Source organism: Anser brachyrhynchus, assembly GCF_964034855.1.
Source record: "Anser brachyrhynchus genome assembly, chromosome: Z".
NCBI lineage: Eukaryota > Metazoa > Chordata > Aves > Anseriformes > Anatidae > Anser > Anser brachyrhynchus.
This window is the reverse complement of record NC_137697.1, coordinates 10,099,804-10,109,083: the sequence shown is the minus strand read 5'-3', so window position 1 is coordinate 10,109,083 and position 9,280 is coordinate 10,099,804.

Sequence of the window (9,280 nt, the reverse complement as noted above, 5' to 3'; positions counted from 1 at the left end):
ATAATAAACAAACAAACAAACAAACAAATAAATAAATAAATAAAGGGTTTTATTGTCCTGCTCCCATGCTTTTTGGCTTCCTAAACAGCAAATAATCCAGACTGCTTATGGGTAACTGGCCAACAGAAATCAGACAGGGAAACTAGCCACCCAGCTAGCTGGCATGAATTGACATGTAGACATTGTTCTCCAGAATTTTTCATCAGAACACAAGCCCATTAGAAAACATGTGGTCCATTTTATTACAAAATTAACACCTTTCTTTATAGCCTTGAAAACAAACTCAGATGAAAATCAGTTTATTAACTGGTAATAAGCAGAATATATCTATTCACTCATTTTTTTTTTAGATCTGCTTCTCAGTTCCCCACTGTTCAGGGAAGGCATAAGTAGAACATGGCATGTTCAACTCTTGACCACATTCAGCATTTCTGCCCTACAAAAATGTGCTCTCTGTATGTGTATGTGTGAGATGTTTGAAAATACAGCATTTGCTACATTTCACATTATTGTTAGAAGAACTCTCCATACATTGTGTAGGTACCAATCGTTTCCTGACAGTAACATCCACTGAAAACTATCCATTGCCCAAGTTAACCAACAGGAAATGCTAATAAATGGATGGTTTTGACCATGTAGAGCAAAACAGGCTGCAGAGTATCCTAAAAAAACTCCACACAAGCTGTCAGATTCTCAAATACCAGCCCATGTGAAGCAAAGTATGGACATCTAGCAGGCTTGGATGCACCCTGAAGATGAAGTTGTCTTTATTGTCCATTCATCAGGTTTTGTGTAGATCCTTTTGCTGCATTACACTGTTTTCATTTCTTTCTTGTTTTCTGTAAGATTCAATGTCCTGACTTCCAGCACAGAATTAAGTGACTAAGGAAACATTCACATATGGTGGAGAAGCAAGTGAGTGCCAGTCCAGTCCCAGGCAATAGTCAAACACGTCATGCAGGGTGCAGAGATGTAGGTCCATGTTCTCTCACTGCCCAAGTGGAACCACACTGTTACCCACTTGAAGATCTTATTTTTCCCCTTAAAGAACTGTGGCAGAATTGGGCCCCTTCAATCTGTTCTGGTGAACTTACTCCCTTCTATCTAGACATTTGATCTAAATTAGGTCAATACCAGAAAGAGTGACTATTACAATGGTGAGGACAGTCTTTTAAAGAAAAAAACAGTTGGAGTCAGACACATAACAAGAAGAGACAGTAGCTCACAGTCAGGTATCCAATACTCTGGAAGTGTGGTTAACTTCTCTGTGAATAGATGGTCCCTCTGCAGCACAACTCTTCATCTAGTTCTCTAGAAAGAAAGAATTTGTGGAAGAGGAATAAAATATCATCTCAGCAGACATCACTGAACAGCCCTGCTGTAAAGAATGAAGCTGAGTTTACAAATGTCAACTAACAACAGTGTGTGCAAGAGGTGGAGTTTATCAGCACTGCCTGACAGCCCTGGAGAGTTCATATACATGGGTTCAGGTGAGAGAATTGCAGACTGTCCTCTGTTACCTCTAAGCTTTTTTCAAAGCCATATCTTTCCAGAATCCTGTTCTTCTTGTGATAAACAAAGCATTGATAGCTGTGAAGCTCCACATTGACTCCTGGGTGTAACAGAATTTCCTGGCCTGGATTATACCATGCTTGACCTAGTCAAGTTTTCTATAACATATACTATATTGCATGCCCGTGATAGGATCTAGATAAGGCTGAGGGAAAAACTTGGAACCTTCCTTTCCAAAAGCCATACTCTTTCTGCATGTTCAAGGTCTCATGGTTGCTGAATTCTGTTTTCAGAATCTATAGTTTGGCCCTGCACACCCCAGCAGCAAGTGAATGCTGAAGCTTTTTCCATAGCATACAAATCTTTTATCAAATGCTGACTTGTTCAGTCTTCTTATGTGTACTTGCATAAGCTGAAATGTTCCAGGATAAGCTCCAGTACAAGAACCTTGATAAACAAAACAATCCTCTGTCTCTAACAAACCAACAAATAGAGCATTGATTACAGAACTTCCCTGTTGGTGCCAAATGCAGTAACAGAAGTTCATGCCCAGTCTTGTACTGCATTTAATGCACTGATGAATGATTGGGCACCAGGGAAGGAAGAAACATTATGCTGTCCTTCAGCTGACAAACACTAATGTAATCTTTCAGAAATAAGTAGTATATCTACTAGGAACGATATACCCAACCAGATACACTGGAGCATTCTTTCTCATTGGCCCTGAGAGTTCAGTTTTTATTTTCTATGGACTCTCCTGAGTGACTAAAACACTTTAAGTGCATACCAACATCCTGTGTGGGTGCTAGATTTGGGGTCAGTGAGCCATTCATCTGGAGGAGTCCTTGTAATTTACTGTTAATTTTTTGCTTATTTTTTAAGCCATTCATTTGGAACAGATTTGGTTCAGATTAAACCTAAAAGATAATTTACTGCTTTACAGCAGCAGGCAGGTAGGCAGACATCTGTTTTACACTGCCAAAGTGGAACACCCCTTATCTTGATGACTCTTTTCTTCAAACATGAGTGTCTATTCTTACAGCCTGCAAACAGCAAAGACCACGCCATCAGGCTTCAGGTGCTTGGGTAGTAGCTTACAGTTAGATTCGCCTAACTGCTAACATTGTGGCAAAGTCAATAATAGTAAACTAAACAGTAAAAGAGAGGAGGTTCCCAGGCAGTAGAACCCAATTACCAAGACAATCACATTGTCCTGGAATAGTTCTGGATTTGTCTGAATGATTACTTTCCCAGATGATCCTGAGATCAGTAGTTAATACAGAGTCAATCCCAATACACACAGAGTCTGGATGCAGATGTCATGTTCTGGAGTTTAACGATAGGGGCGGAGACCATGCAGTTCATGTTTATTCCAGATGAGTCCTGCATGTGTTTAATTTATTCATATAGATGAGAAAAACAACACACAGTGAAAGTAATACTACACTTTGCCTTACAAATTATTCAGTTCTTATCAAGATCTGATGAGGCCCAGAGCTAATTGGCCATGTATACTGCTGGGAGGGACTGCTAGTGCATTCGAGGACAGTATTAGAATGCAAAAAGATCTTGGAAGATTAGAGAAAATTGTCCTGAGAAAAGAAAAACAGAGACTACCAACTTAGTCTGAATATAAGACCTCTTTTGCCAAGAACAATCAACTCTACCAGTCCAAGGTAGAGTACAGTTGTCTAGGAAGCAGTTTAGAAGAAAAGGGTCTGGACCTTACAAAAGGTCATAAACAGGTGTGACTCAAGAGTGTCAACAGTGTGAAAAAAGCAAACAGTGTCTCTGTGAGCAGGAAGACACACAAAGTAATTTTACCTGGCCTTGGTAAACCTTCACCTCAAATATCTTGTCTGTCTTGGGGAAATCTAGGGAATTTCTTTCTTCCTTCTCCTTCTTCCGTTTTTCAAAGAATTGTGGAGTAAGTGAAGAGAGTCTAGAGAATAAACAAAAACTGTCTAGAAACATGTCCTTTGTGCAGAAATTGGAAGAATCAATAGTACTCAGTCTAGAAATGAGAAAAGTGAAGGACTAAATGGTATCAGTCTTCAGACATGGAAAAGCCATCAGGGAGGGAATAATCTATTTTCCACATAGTAGGTATTCAAAGAATTAGCTAACAGAAAGTGCTCACTAAATAGCTGTTAAGACATCATTGAGTGGAGAGATGCTTCAAATGGACCAGTGCTCACAAAATAGTTGTTAAGAAATTGAGTGGAGGGATGCTTCATGTGGGACTACAGGGAGTCATGTGTTAATTCTAGCATTATTCCAGACACACCACTGACGGTAAGTGTGTATGGAAATGACAGAAAATAAGGCTGGAAAGGGGTGTCAATAGAACAAAGAGTCATGAGTCTCCTACAGTGCCAAAGTGGGTTGCCTAAGGAAGCTGAGGAAGTGTCAAGGGGAGGAGGGCACCCATATTAAGAGCATATTGGGCAGTAGCTGGAAGGTGTGCCATGGGCACCTTGAATTTGACTTGGAAGTGTCTCTCCAGATTCTCTGCTAGTTCTCTGACTACCTACTATATGCTTTTTCTAATACTTGGTGCGTAGCTCAAACCACACACACACCAAAATCTCTAGCTTTTAGCATCCACACAGTTACATTTCAGTTTGGCATTCTGCTTCCTCAGATAATACCATCAGGCCTACAAAAAAAAAGAACTTATTTTTTTAATGAAGCCACATTCATGGCTTTAACTTGATTCTTATTCTTTAATCCTTCAGTAACCAAAACTCATTTTTCCTCGTGTGAATTTGGTCTCTGTATGGTGCTTAGAAAATTGCTTGTGAAGAGCATAACCCTAATTCAACAAGGTTTCATCAACTGTCATTTGGTGAAACGTTTCAAAGTAGTAAAGGCTTCATGAATACTGCAGCATGAGAAAAGCAATAGAATCTCAGGTATTGCTGTAGCGTAAGATGTCAATGTAGATGAAGTCATTTGTATATGGAGAATAATCTTTAACTCAGAATTTCTATGACATTTTCAATATATCAAGTATCAGTCCTTCCTGTCTCCTAAGTGAAACTAAAATTGAAACCTTATCTATAAAAAGCCTGAACAACCTAGAAGATTTATTTCTTCTCTGTTGATTTAGCAGAAATATATATAGAGAGAGAGAGAAAGAGAGAGAGAGAGAGAGATTCATTAGAAATGAAGAGTCATGAACAGTCGATTACAGACTGAACTGCACAGACTCCTGGCTATTACCCGAGAGGAAGGTGACTTTTTTCTCTGTGATTTTGCCAAACACAGGACCTGTAAATCATCTGCTTGGGTCTTTCCGTTCATTCTTTATGAAACAATAATATGAAGGAAACCACTGAGAAACAGCTGGACGCCAAATAACTTTTACTGCCTGTACCATATTTGTCCATATTTGTTGCTATTCTTGCTGGCTGCTGACAGCATCTAAGTACAAACTTTTAAAAACTAACTAACTAACTAACTAACTAACTAACTAACTAATAATTCTGCCATCTGCTTCTATAGAAACTGACTGTATAACTGTGATATGACATGGATCATCCTCTGGTGCAGAAAACTCTGTATATCAGATATAGTGACTTCACTTTGCACTTCTGTCGGTTTCAGCACTCAATCAGTGGCTTTAAAGACAAATTACAGTCTTTCTGAAGGAGCAGTTTGTGCTATTACATCCTCTTCCATGTAAACTTTTTGTGGAAGAGTAGAATGATTGATATATGGCAAGGCACTCAGGACCAGCAGCAGGAGTCTCAAATTCTACTGCTTGATCTCTTTTAGAAAAGCTTCATGATCTTTGGCTAGATCACATAATTCTTGGTATCTGTAAAACATGAATAATATTAAGTCTTATTGTCAAGGTGGATTTGTGGGGATAAACTTATTAGCATGATCAGGTGCTACAGAGCTAACAGTATTACAGATATCTAGACAGAAACTTTGCAACGGAAGCTGTGAAACTCTGCACGTAAATCTATTCTTGTATGAACTAAAGGGCAGAACCATCTTTTTTTTTTTTAATTTTTATTTTTTTCCTCCATAGGAGCAATGGTCTTTTACATGAAGCAGAAACAAAGTTCAAAGTTTTCTTTATCTTCTGTTTCTTCCTTTATCCTCTCTCTTTTCGAAGTCATCTAACAAGTTTCCACACCTTTCTTTGGACTTGCTTTAAGAAGCTCTTGAAAATTTTTAGTGAACAGGAGAGAAGCTTTTCTGGAAAAGCAATAATGTTCTTTTGTTAACAGTACCACTAATTAGGCGAAGAAAACAGCCTCAGTGCTCAACAGGAAAGGAACACTTCAAAAAAAAAACAATCTTTGAAAACAGCATTTCTTTCCAGTTAGTATGCCTGATTCTGATGCTATCTTGATGGAAGAGGACAGACACGGTAAAACACAGAAAGGTTTTTAATCCGTCTATTTTCTTTGCTTTATGAGTAAGCTCAGAATAAGAAAGATATTTTCTGTCTGGCCTCATGATCATGTTACCACCATTTTTTTCTGATTAAGCAATGAACAAAAGTGACTCCTGGGAATGGTTGAGGCTTCTTGAAACTTCCCATCAGGAGTCTCACTTGTCACTTCATCGCAGAATCATAGAATGGTTTGGGTTGGAAGAGACCTTAAAGATCAGCTAGTTCCAACTTCCCTGCCATACACAGAGACACCTACAATGTTGCCCAAAGCCCCATCCAGGCTGGCCTTGAACACTTCCAGGGATGGGTCATCCACAGATTCTCTGGACAACATTTTCCAGTGCTTCACGCCCTCTGAGTAAAGAATTTATTCTAGGAAGAATATCTAACATATCTAATATATAAAATATATCTAGAATATTAGAAATATATATACATATATATATTTCTCTATATATATTTCTATATATGCATTTATATATGCATCTATAAATGTATATATAGATATCTATCTCTATATATAGATGTTAGAAATATCTAATTTAAATCTACCCTTTTTCAGTTTAAAGCTGTTACACATTGTCCTATCACTACATGCCCTTGTAAAAAGTCCCTCTCCAGCTTTCTTGTACGTTCCTTTTAGGCACTGGAAGACAGAAGGTCTCCCTATAGCCCTCTCTTCTTCAGGGAGAGGTGCTCCAGCCCTCTGATTGTCCTCATGGCCCTCCTCTGGACTTGCTCCAACAGGCCCATGTCTTTCCTATGTTAGGAGTCCCAGAGTTGAATGTGATACTCCAGGTGGGGTGTCACAAGGGTGGAGTGGAGGGGAAGAATCCCCTTTCTCATGCTGCTGGCCACACTGCTTTTGATGCAGCCCAGAATATGGTTGGCTTTCTGGGCTGCAAGTTGACATTGATGTCTCATGTTGAGCTTCTCATCAACCAGCTCCTCTATGTCTTTCTCAACAAGAATGCTCTGAATCCTTTCTACACTCAGCCTGTATTAGTGCTTGGGATTGCCCCAACCCAGGCGCAAAGATCTTGCATTTGGCCTTGTTGAATTTCATGAGGTTCGTACCTCACACTTCTCCTTACACTTCTCTCAATATGTTCAGGCAAATTGAACAAGCATCAAAACACGCCACAGGCAATGTCCTTCTCAAGAGATGCTTGCCCACATTTGTCAGTCAAGGATGTTGGACTGACACAAGAAGTGCAACCCCAAGCTGTTTCCACCAACTGCCAAATGAGACAAAGGGAGTTTTTGAAACAGGCTTAAAAGGAATGGGATGGAGACCACTCAGGTCATTTCATACAAGACATTGCACAATCCTTACATGGTAGCTACTTCAGCTATATCCTTAATGTAATAGGAGAACTCCTTAATGTAATAGGAGAAGATTAGACTTCTAAGACGGATAAACAGGCCTCACCACATCCTGATTTTTATCCAAATTCTAGGGTTAAGCTCTATTCATTGTGTTTTTGCTGTGGTTCCTTCCTACCATCCTTGGAGGAAAAAAAATGTTGTTCAACTGACCTCGTATTTTGAAAGTCAAGTCCCCAAATTACAAGAAGTTAAGCAACATTTTGGCAAGTTTTTGTCATTTTATTTCCTTCTTTCCTGCATTTGTCTTTGGCTAAAGCAGATCTCCATGATTTTCCTGTCTGCACAAACTATTTATTACTGAAGGAGATTTCACCTTCTTTCAAACCTTCCTGAACTTTGCAGATTGCTTTTTGTTTTGTTGTCAGTTTTAGAAAATGTCTTTTCTCTTGTTGTCCAACATTTTATATATATGTTTCTGTAAATATATATATGTATATATATATAATCTTAATATCTGTTACAGCTCCTCAATCTCTCCAAAGGTTTTAGCATTTAATTTTGGCATTCTTTTTCCTGTTTACAGTATCTCCTAACATACACTTTTACAAGTAATCACTGTGCTAATGAGAAGAAAAACAAATGTGGAGAATAGGTTCCTAACTAAAAACAGAAACTCATTTCCAATTTTTCATATAAAGAATCTGCATTTCAGTGTAACTCTGAGAGTGAAAGTGGTGATTTCCATCCCAACTGTCCTTTTGAGAATTACATCAGTGCACAACAATTTGAATTCCTCTGAAACCCTGAGAGAGCAACACAGGGAGGCAGAAGTAGGAGCATCAGTTTTTCTGATCCTGGCTACTACAAGCTGAAATGCTTTAGGACGAATTTGTGCCACAGAAAATGGAAGTCATTCAGTGACAACTGAGTATAAAGAACAGATCTACACACTGAAATTTCTTTTCCATCATGTTTGGACAATGTGAATAATGCCCATTGTTGAAAACGTGTCTTATGGGTAAAGAACTTTCCAAAAGGGGCTAGCTAGCTGTCTTCCATTTCCAGAAGGAAAGGAACAATGTCTGACATGTTGTTTGAAATAGAGAGCAAATTTAAAGGCTTGATAATGAGGCTTATAGAAATGAAGCAGACAACCTTGTTTTGTCAAAAAATGTATAAGTCAAACAAAGTGCCACAATTCCACAAGAATCATTTGTGCATGCAGATATGCACATCTACACACACTTTTGAACATACCTGTCTTCAGTGACATAACTGAAGTCAGGAAACAGCCCTTAGAAATCTATCTATCTCTCTCTCTATATATATAATTTTAATTTTTTTTCCATGTTTTTTTCCATGTTGGGCAGACACTTTAACTGCTAACATTTAGTTCGTGAACCTCATAAATCATACAAGTTTCATATATCCCTTAGAGTAGTGGTGAATAGAGTGAAATCCAGCTGGTGACTGGTCACCAGTGGTGTTCCCTAGCGGTTGGTGTTGGGGCCCATCCTCTTTAATATCTTTATTGATGATTTGGTTGAGGGAATTGAATGCACCCTCAGCAAGTCTGCGGATGACACCAAGCTGGGGGAAGTGTCAGTCTGCCAGAGGGTAGAAAGGCCCTGCAGAGGGATCTGGACATGATGGACCAATGGGCAGAGGTCAGTGGGATGAGGTTCAACATGGCTAAGTGTCAGGTCCTGCGCTTTGTCCACAACAACACCCTGCAACACTACAGGCTTGGGGCAGAGTGGCTGGAAAGCTGTGCAGAAGAAAAGGATCTGGGGGTGCTGATTGATGCTCACCTGAATATGGGCCAGCAGTGTGCCCAGGTGGTCAAGAAGGCCAACGGCATCCTGGCTTGGATCAGGAATAGTGCAGCCAGCAGGACCAGGAAGGTGAACATCCCCCTGTGCTTGGCGCTGGTGAGGCTGCACCGCGAATACTGTGTTCAGTTTTGGGCCCCTCAATACAGGAAGGACATCGAGGTGCTGGAACATGTCTGGAGAAGGGCTACCA